Source organism: Artemia franciscana, chromosome 7, assembly GCF_032884065.1.
Source record: "Artemia franciscana chromosome 7, ASM3288406v1, whole genome shotgun sequence".
Lineage (NCBI taxonomy): Eukaryota > Metazoa > Arthropoda > Branchiopoda > Anostraca > Artemiidae > Artemia > Artemia franciscana.
This window is the reverse complement of record NC_088869.1, coordinates 50080819-50089849: the sequence shown is the minus strand read 5'-3', so window position 1 is coordinate 50089849 and position 9031 is coordinate 50080819. Positions and strand designations below refer to the sequence as shown.

Here is a 9031-nt window from a genome sequence, read left to right as displayed (position 1 = left end):
GATGACAACCCCCCACAGTCCCAAGGAAAGGGTTGCAAGTTACATCCTGGGGGCATATAAGGTTTTTTTTATAGAAAGCATGGTCATATAAACTTCGAAGGGGGCTCATTGGACTGTTGATCAGAACTCTAGTGCGCTTTTTAAGTGTCAAAGTGATCGTAGGGTAGTTACCCCCTCATCCACACGCACAAGTTGTATTATCTTAAAATGCATCTCATATAAATTTTGAAAGTCTTTTTATTCAAAGCACTTCAAAGATAATATAACAAGACTTTTGTGGTTGATACAAACCAAGAGAGCATGGGGGCGATGGTTGTTAGTTATGCAGTGGGAGCGTTTAAGGTTTTTATGGGAGGGATGGTTGTTTAAGTTTAGAAGACTCATTTGGTTGAAACTTGGAAGTTCTAGTTGCTTTTTAAGAGTAAAAAGTTACAGAGGGCATTTAGCAGCACCCCCTTCTCCGACAACCCAAGTTTTTTCACTGAAACCATCTGATTGAAATTATGAGATAGCAATATTGTTCAAAATAGTCCAAATTACATATGATAATGCCTCTAGGGTTAACACAGCCCCCTGCGGTTTAGAGATAGGGTTACAAGTTTTGGCATTAAGGCTTATAAGATTTTGATCGAATGGACGGCCGTATAGACTTCAAATGGGACTCATTTACTTTGAAATTAGAAGCTATTGTGCCCATTTTAAGAATCAAAAGTAATTTGAGATCAACTAGCCCCCCCTCCCTCCATGCCCATCATTTCCTTTAACGTCTGCTATCAAAATTTGAAAAAAATTATGTATTTGAGGAAGACACCCCCCCCCCTACAGCTTTCGGGGCAGGCGTTGTAAGTTATGTCCTGGGGCCATATAAGGTAGCTATAAAAAATTGATGCCATATATGCTTTTGAGGGGACTCATTGGATTGGTAATAAGAAGTTCTGGTGCTCTTTTTAAAAGTCAAAGTGATCAAAGCACAGCTACTCCCCCCCCCCTCCACATACACATCGTGTTATCCCAAGATGCATCTAATATTAGTTTTTATCATATAAAAATGCTTTCGGGGTTAATAAAAACCACCAGAGCCTAAGGGTGACGGTTGTAAGTTATGCTCATGGGGTATTTAAGGTTCTTATGGAAGGAATGGTCGTATAACCTTTAGAGGTGGCTCGTTTGGTTGAAATTAAAAGTTCTAGTTACCTTTTAAGAGTCAAAAGTAATGGAGGTCAACTAGCCCCAACCTCAACCACCACTCTTTTCATCAAACGCATCTGATTGAAATTTACCATTGTAATTTTGTTTAAAAAAGTCCAGTGAAAATATAACAATGTCTCCTGAGTTGAAACAACCCCCAAGATTCCCAGGCTAGGGTCTTAAGTGGAATCTCGGGAGCATGTAGGGTTTTTGAAACTCAGCGGTCGAATTAAATTCAGAATGGTCTCATTTGTTATTAGATTGAAAATTAAAGCGCTCTTTTTAAGAGTCATGTTATGTGTCTGGGGGGTGCAAAAAGGGTGTAACTCGGGGAGGACTCAGTATATTAATTTTGAATTGCAGTAAATGATATGGGAGATGATCAATTGATCAAAAAGGTAATATTTGCACGCTACTACTGCAACAACAACTACTGCTGTTTCTACTGCTACCAGAAGTACAATTACTACTACCTAACTACTACTTCTCTAGAGAGCACTACTAAGGCTGAGGATATTGAAAAAATATCTAAGAAAACGTTGAGGGGAAAGTCGAATTAATTCAAAACTTATCATAAGTATACAGGTTGCTGACACGGGAGTATCAGCATCATGCGGGCGTATCCTACTACTACTACTATGATACTTGTACAATCAAAGCTATATGCATGAAGGTGAAAATTTGACAGAATATTGAGGGGTAACTTGAACGAAATCAAAAGATACTAGGTCGACATAAATCGTCAAAAGGACGTATCTCAAGAATTAATTTGGGCATTAAGTTGGAACTCTCATAGAATACTTAAGGGGGAAGATCAATTGAACAAAAGGGAATATGTACGCACTACCACTATTATTACTATTGTGGCAATATTTACCAGTCCTTGATGTCTTATCCACTCTTTTGCAAAATCTGGATTGATTTTCTTCACAGGGATGCTTCCTGGTCCTCCATCTGGACCTTGCAAAAAATATTTTTCCTAAAAATAAATAATTTGATAAAAGTAGCTGTCCATAAAAAGCAAAAGAAGCGGCGATGCCTTCTGCCTGTCCGACCCAGTCTGCACAGACTGGATTCGGCAGAATCCAAAGGGTTTGATTCCCTTGCAGTTTATCATTTGCTTTAGTGATTCATCTCATGTGTTGAATGTAAGTTTCCAAAAACTTTTGTGTAGGAATATTTTCTGTTGGGAAACTATAATTTCCTCTGTAATACTAGATACGTTACAACACTTGTTAGAGGTACTCAAAATCCTATTGTGCCAACCTTACATACATTTTTTCCCCCCTATTTTATTTACTCTGTTTTCTTTATTGTCTTTTTTTATATTTTCTTTTCCTTTTCTTTATTGGGACAATGAAGATGAATATCATTTAATCCATAAAGGATAAAAAAGACCTAAAAGGATCTCATTATTTTTTGTTGTTTTTTAGAGATTAAAGTGACTGTTAAGGTGACTCTAAAGGCTAAGCTATTTCTGGGAGAAAGTTTTACTGACGCAATGACATTCTAGAAGCGTCTATAGAATTATATAGTAATTCCTTATAATAAAGAAAAAGAGCTAGGAAGTTAAAAAGTTGGAATCCCCCGTAAAAGTTGAATTCCATTTGTTTTACTGTATTTGGTGCGGGACCAGATAAGGATGCCTCCCTCGGTCTACAGAAGGCTCAGTATACTTTACGCAGCATACTGATACTGCGTAAAGTATACTGGGACAAGATGTCCCGCAATCTTGTCCCAGTTCTTCAGCAAACCTTCAGCAATCAGCCTTTCAAACCTTCAGAAAACCCTGCCAGCAGCTCTACCACTTTCAGCCAAAATTTTGAAATTCACTAACGGGTTAGAGTCGTCTTTGACAGGTTTTCACCATTTCTTCAATTGCCCACAGGGTCGTCTACGCCAATCTGGCGAAGGAGCAGCTAGAAGCTCTTAATAGATGACATGGTCATCTATTAAGACATGGCCGAACCAGCGCAGTTTTCTCGATTCAATAATGGTGGCGGTGGGCTCGTTGTTACAGCAACGGTGGCACACATCAACAGAATTACCCCCCCCCCATAAAGAGGATCCGTCCCAATTACGTAAATCACGTATCTAATACTTCTAATTATTTTTTCCACCAAGCTCCATCCCGATCCATCCAATCTAAGCGTTTTCCGAGATTTTAGGTTTCCCCCACCCTAAACTCCCCCCAATGTCACCAGATCCGGTCGAGATTTAAAATAAGACCTTTGAGACACAATATCCTTCTAGATATCAAATTTCATTGAGACCCGGTCACCCGTTCGTAAGTTAAAAATACCTCATTTTGTCTAATTTTTCAGAATTAATCCCCCCCCCAAAAAAATACCCCCAAGAGAGTGGATCCGTTCCAGTTATGTCAATTAAACAAAACAAAACATTTTTTTGAAATGAAAGTAAGGAGCGACATTAAAACTTAAAACGAATAGAATTTACTCCGTATATGAAAGGGGTTTTTCCTCTTCAACTCTTTCTCTTAACTCTACATTTTAAAACAGCAAAAAACTTTCGCGTAAAGAGTGGGGCGTTGAGGAGGAAAAGCCCCCTTCATATACGGAGTAATTTCTGTTCGTTTTTAGTTTTAATGTCGCTCCTTACTTTTATTTAAAAAAACTTTTTTTTTTGTTTAATTTCTGGACGTTTTTGAATTAATGTATGTTTTGATCTTAGTTCTCCGCACATAAATAATTAAAAGAAAATTTGCATAGTAATTTTTTGGGGCTAAATGGCTTTTTCATAGTTTTAATCAGAAGATTTAGAGAAAGAAGGAGCAAGGGAGGAGGCCTAGTTGCCCTCCAATTTTTGGATTGCTTAAAAAGGCAACTATAACTAATTATTTTGTACGAACGTTTTCATGAGTAAAAAATATATGTAACTTACAAATTAAATTTTGTAGCGAACTTTCAATATTCGTATATTTTTATTGCAAATATGAGGGGGCTCACCCCTCGTCAATACCTCGCTCTTTACATTAAAGCTTAAATTTTGTCCCAATTCCCTAAGAATGACCCCTGAATCACAAAGGCCGTAGAATAAATAGTTGAAATTACTAAAAATACTTTAGCGTAAAGAGCGAGGTATTACGAGGAGGTAAACCCCTCATATGCGTAATAATTTCTGTTCGTTTTAAGTTTTAATGCTGCTTCTCACTTTCAGTAGAAAAAACTTTTCGTATTTATTTTTTCATTGTTTTTTTAAATAATGCTAGAAAATCCTGCGCCCCCTCCATTGAAAGTCTCTTCCCCCATGAGAAGTTCCTCCATGGAAAGATCCTCCCCGGTAACCCTCCCCCCTCAGCTCTTCCCCCCAAACCAAAAAGTCCCCCTGAAAACGTCTGTACACTTCCCAGTAACCATTACTATATGTAAACACTGGATAAAGTTTGTAACTTGCAGCCCCTCCCATGGGGACTGCGGGGGAGTAAGTCGTCCCCAAAGACATATTTATTAGGTTTTTTGACTATGATGAATAAAATGGCTATCTCAGAATTTTTATCCAGTGATTTGGGGGGAAATGAACGTGGGAGGGGGCCTAGATGCCCCCCAATTTTTTGGTCACTTAAAAATGGCACTATAACTTTTAATTTCCGTTAGAACGAGCCTTTTCGCGACATTCTAGGACCACTGAGTCGATACGATCACCCCTGGGAAAAAAAAAACAAAAAAACAAAAAAAATAAACATGCATCCGTGATTTGTCTTCTGGCAAAAGATGCGAAATTCCACATTTTTGTAAATAGGGGATTGAAACATCTACGATCAGGTGCTCTGATACGCTGAACCTGATGGTGTGATTTTCGTTAAGATCGTATGACTTTTAGGGGGTGTTTCTTCGTATTTTCTAAAATGAGGCAAATTTTCTCAGGCTCGTAAGTTTTGATGAGTCAGACTAATCTTGATGAAACTTATATATTTAAAATCAGCATTAAAATGTTATGCTTTTGATGTAACTATTGGTATCAAAATTCCATTTTTAGAGTTTAGGTTGCTATTGAGCCGGGTCGCTCCTTACTACAGTTCGTTACCACGAACTGTCTGATCTTGTATCTAGGACTTGTGCTTATTTTTCCACCAAGTTTCATCCCGATCCCTCCACTCTAGGTGTTTTCCAAGATTGTAGCTTTCCCCTCCAAACTCCCCCCCCCCCCCAATGTCAACAGAACCGGTCAGGATTTTAAATAACAGCTCTAAGACACAATATCCTTCCAAACATCAAATTTCATTAAGATCTGATTAAGCGTGGGAGGGGACCTAGGTGCCCTCCAATTTTTTGGTCACTTAAAAAGTGAACTAGAACTTTTCATTTCCGTTAGAATGAGCCCTCTCGCAACATTCTAGGACCACTGGGTCGATACGATCACCCTGGGGAAAAAAAAAACAAAAAAAACAAATAAACACGCATCCGTGATCTGCCTTCTGGCAAAAAATACAAAATTCCACATTTTTGTAGATAGGAGTTTGAAACTGTGCAAGAGGGTTCTCTGATACGCTGAATCTGATGGTGTGATTTTCGTTAAGATTCTATGACTTTTGGGGCTGTTTCCCCCTATTTTCTAAAATAAGGCAAATTTTCTCAGGCTCGTAACTTTTGATGGGTTAGACTAAACTTGATGAAACTTATAAGTTTAAAATCAGCATTAAATGCGATTCTTTTGATATAGGTATTGGTATCAAAATTCCATTTTTTTTTTCAGTTTTGGTTACTATTAAGCCGGGTCGCTCCTTACTACAGTTCGTTACCACGAACTGTTTGATATAGTCGTCCACTGCACTGGGTGGCTAAATTTTTCGATATAAAATTATATCGAATTTCTGATAGGCAATGGTATTTCAAAAACAATTATAATGTTTGGGTAGAAATACAGAAATGTAGTTCTTGTGTTTCATATTTTGAAATGTAACATTCCATAAGGTCCTTCCCCAATAAAAAACCCACGGACATATAACTACTAAATAGAAGACCATTGCGGTATAAAAGTCAAAACCACTATGGCATCAATGACGATACCGCGATGAGACAAGTGACAAAACCGCTATGGGATGAATGGCAAAATTGCCGATAAATAAGACTGAACAGCGATGTCCTTCTAACCTTTCGCTAACTATAACAAGCACCAAAAAAATTTATAAGTAAATGTATCACAATAGCAGTACTTCATCCTCTGCGTAACTTACTAGAGGAAAAAACGAAGTAGAAGGCAATTAGTATAAGCAACTGATGAACAGGGAAACTCAAGTTCGTCTCTGAGAAATAGAAATTAGTAACACCATCTAGCATTACCAAAAACAAACATTAAATCAACCTCGACTAAGAACTTAGGTTTTTTTTTTTTTTTTTTTTTTACTTGTGCTTTTTATTGGACCAAAGATAAAAGAACCAATATGCCATATGTAGTATATTATATTGATTTATTTAATTTATTCTTACTATTTTTACGGTGCATAAAATATTTTATAAATGTTACTATATTATTTTTATTTAACTTACTTATGTATTTAATACCTGCATAAATTTTTTGGATTATGCCATTTTTTGCTAACTGACTTTATATAAAAATGCTACATATAAAAAATGAAAAAAGTTTAGACCACAAAAAATTTTTTATGTTAAGGCTGGATCCAAATGAAATTGGAATTTTAACTGAAGCCCAAATTTCAGCAAATTATTTTTGAGCTTGCTTCGGATGTTCCCAGTTCTTATGGGTAACGCCGCGCGGATTCAGTGATATTTATAGTTTCCAACTCCTATTAAGGTCAGTGTTCCTTGTAAAAAAAAAATACAATTTTGGGACAAAGCTACAGCTTTAAACTTATACCCAAAGGACAAGATGTTTATATCATTGATTTTGTTTGTTTTAGACTCATCCATTCAGTGGGCGAAAATGAATATATTACTTATGAATTTGTTCTAGAGCACGATCTAAATTTACTTTATAAATATGCAAGCTTCGTATCTTGACAAGTTTCTCGCCTATTTTTAGAGTAGTTTCGGTTAAAAAAAAAATGCAAAGTAAATTGCATAAACATAATTAGGCAGATGGATGGAGAAAAACCTCAGTTATCAAACGATAGAAACAACAAATATAATTGGATTTTTAAACTCGTTTTCAAAATGGACGAAAACGTAGAAAATATTTTCTCAAATTTTTTTCTCAAAAATTTTCTCAGAAAACTAGGGGAAAAACGGATTACATTTTACACAATATACGTATCAAGTTGATCGAATTATCAGATGGTTCATTACTAACCTCAATTAAGTGACTGAATGGGAGATGACTTGCAAGCCTTTACCATTCTTGGCTACTTTTAGATGAATCTCGCGACGTAAAAGTTTTTAAATTGCAGCCCCTCCCGAATTGGGATTAATTCGTTCCCAAAGATATAGTTATTAGATTTTCAACTAAGCTGAACAGAATGGTTCAAAATTTTGATCCGCTGACTTTGGGGAAAAATGTGGGTTGGAGGGGGCCTAGATGTCCTCCAATTTTTTTCTTTCACTTAAAAAGGCCACTAGAACTTTTAATTTTCGTTAGAATGAGCCCTCTTATGACATTCTAGGACCACTGACACAACACGATCACCCCTGGAAAAACAAAACAAAATGTAAATATTGGTGTCAAAATTCCGTTTTTTAGAGTTTCGGTTACTATTGAGGCGGGTCGGTCGCTCATTAATTCAAAAACTTTCAGAAAGTAAATAAAAAAAACAAGTCTTTTGAAATGAAAGTAAGGAGCGACATTAAAACTGAAAACGAACAGAAATTACTCCGTATATGAAAGGGGCTTTTCCTCCTCTACACCCCGCTCCTTGCGCTAAAGTTTGATTCTTTCTCGCAACTCTACTTTTTAAAACAATAAAAAACTTTAGCGTAAGGAGCGGGATGTCGAGGAGGAAAAGTCCCTTTCATATACGGAGTAATTTCTGTTCGTTTTCAGTTTTAATGTCGCTCCTTACTTTCATTTCAAAAAACTTGTTTTATTTATTTTTGCCTATATAAGAAATATGTATTTCCTCAATGTTGAATACATTCAACTCAATAATTTATGCAAAAACAGAAATAATTTTTATTTCTTTTTTAATTTTAGAAAGAAATAATTTTAATTTTATGTTTTGGGACCACTTCTGTACCTTGTGTATGTTGATTCAATGCGTTTCTACTTACCTGAGTGTTGTATTACGACTTTTGCGGATGATACAGCTTTAACTATGTCTAGTCAATCTGTCGATGATTTGTTGTTGAAAGTTAATAGGGTATTAAAGGCATTTTTTGTATTTACAGGTTTGAGCCTTTTGTCAGTAAACGTTAATAAAACTAATTTTATGATTTATAGGAGAGTTGGTAAGCCTCCATGTGTTGATAAAAAGATATTTTTTAACGGCAGGCCTCTGTCACAACTGCATGAAGTGCGTTATTTGGGGTTCCAGCTTGATTGTAATCTATCTTGGAAGAACCATAGTGATCTTGTTGCAGCTAAAGTTGCTAGAGGTTTGGGAATTTTGCGTCGATTAAAGCATGTTTTACCATTACCAGTTCTTTTATTATTATACCACACCATTGTTGCGCCTTATATTTCTTATGGTTGTGTCCTTTGGTCTAGTAATTTCTATGCAAATTTTAAAAGAGTGCAGATCCTACAAAATAAAACAGTACGTCTTCTTGGTAATTATGTAGAAAATGTGAATGATACCGCGTCATGTTTTAAGAAATTACGAGTGCTAAACATTGCTCAGATTCGAGATTATCAAGCTGCTGTTTTTGCGTATCGATGTTACAATGATGTATGTCGTCCAGTTTTTACCAGTTTTTTTTCGAGTAAATCGTTC

At 36.2% G+C, this 9031-nt stretch overlaps 1 long non-coding RNA gene across 1 annotated transcript in view; it reads right to left on the bottom strand.

The window, feature by feature from the left end:
- Window positions 1–2071: 2071 nt before the first annotated feature.
- LOC136028634 (uncharacterized) overlaps window positions 2072–9031 on the bottom strand; it is a 43112-nt gene continuing 36152 nt past the window's right edge. Inside the window, exon 3 of the long non-coding RNA XR_010617853.1 lies at window positions 2072–2167. This is a non-coding gene — a long non-coding RNA (uncharacterized LOC136028634). The remainder of the gene's footprint in view (window positions 2168–9031) is intronic.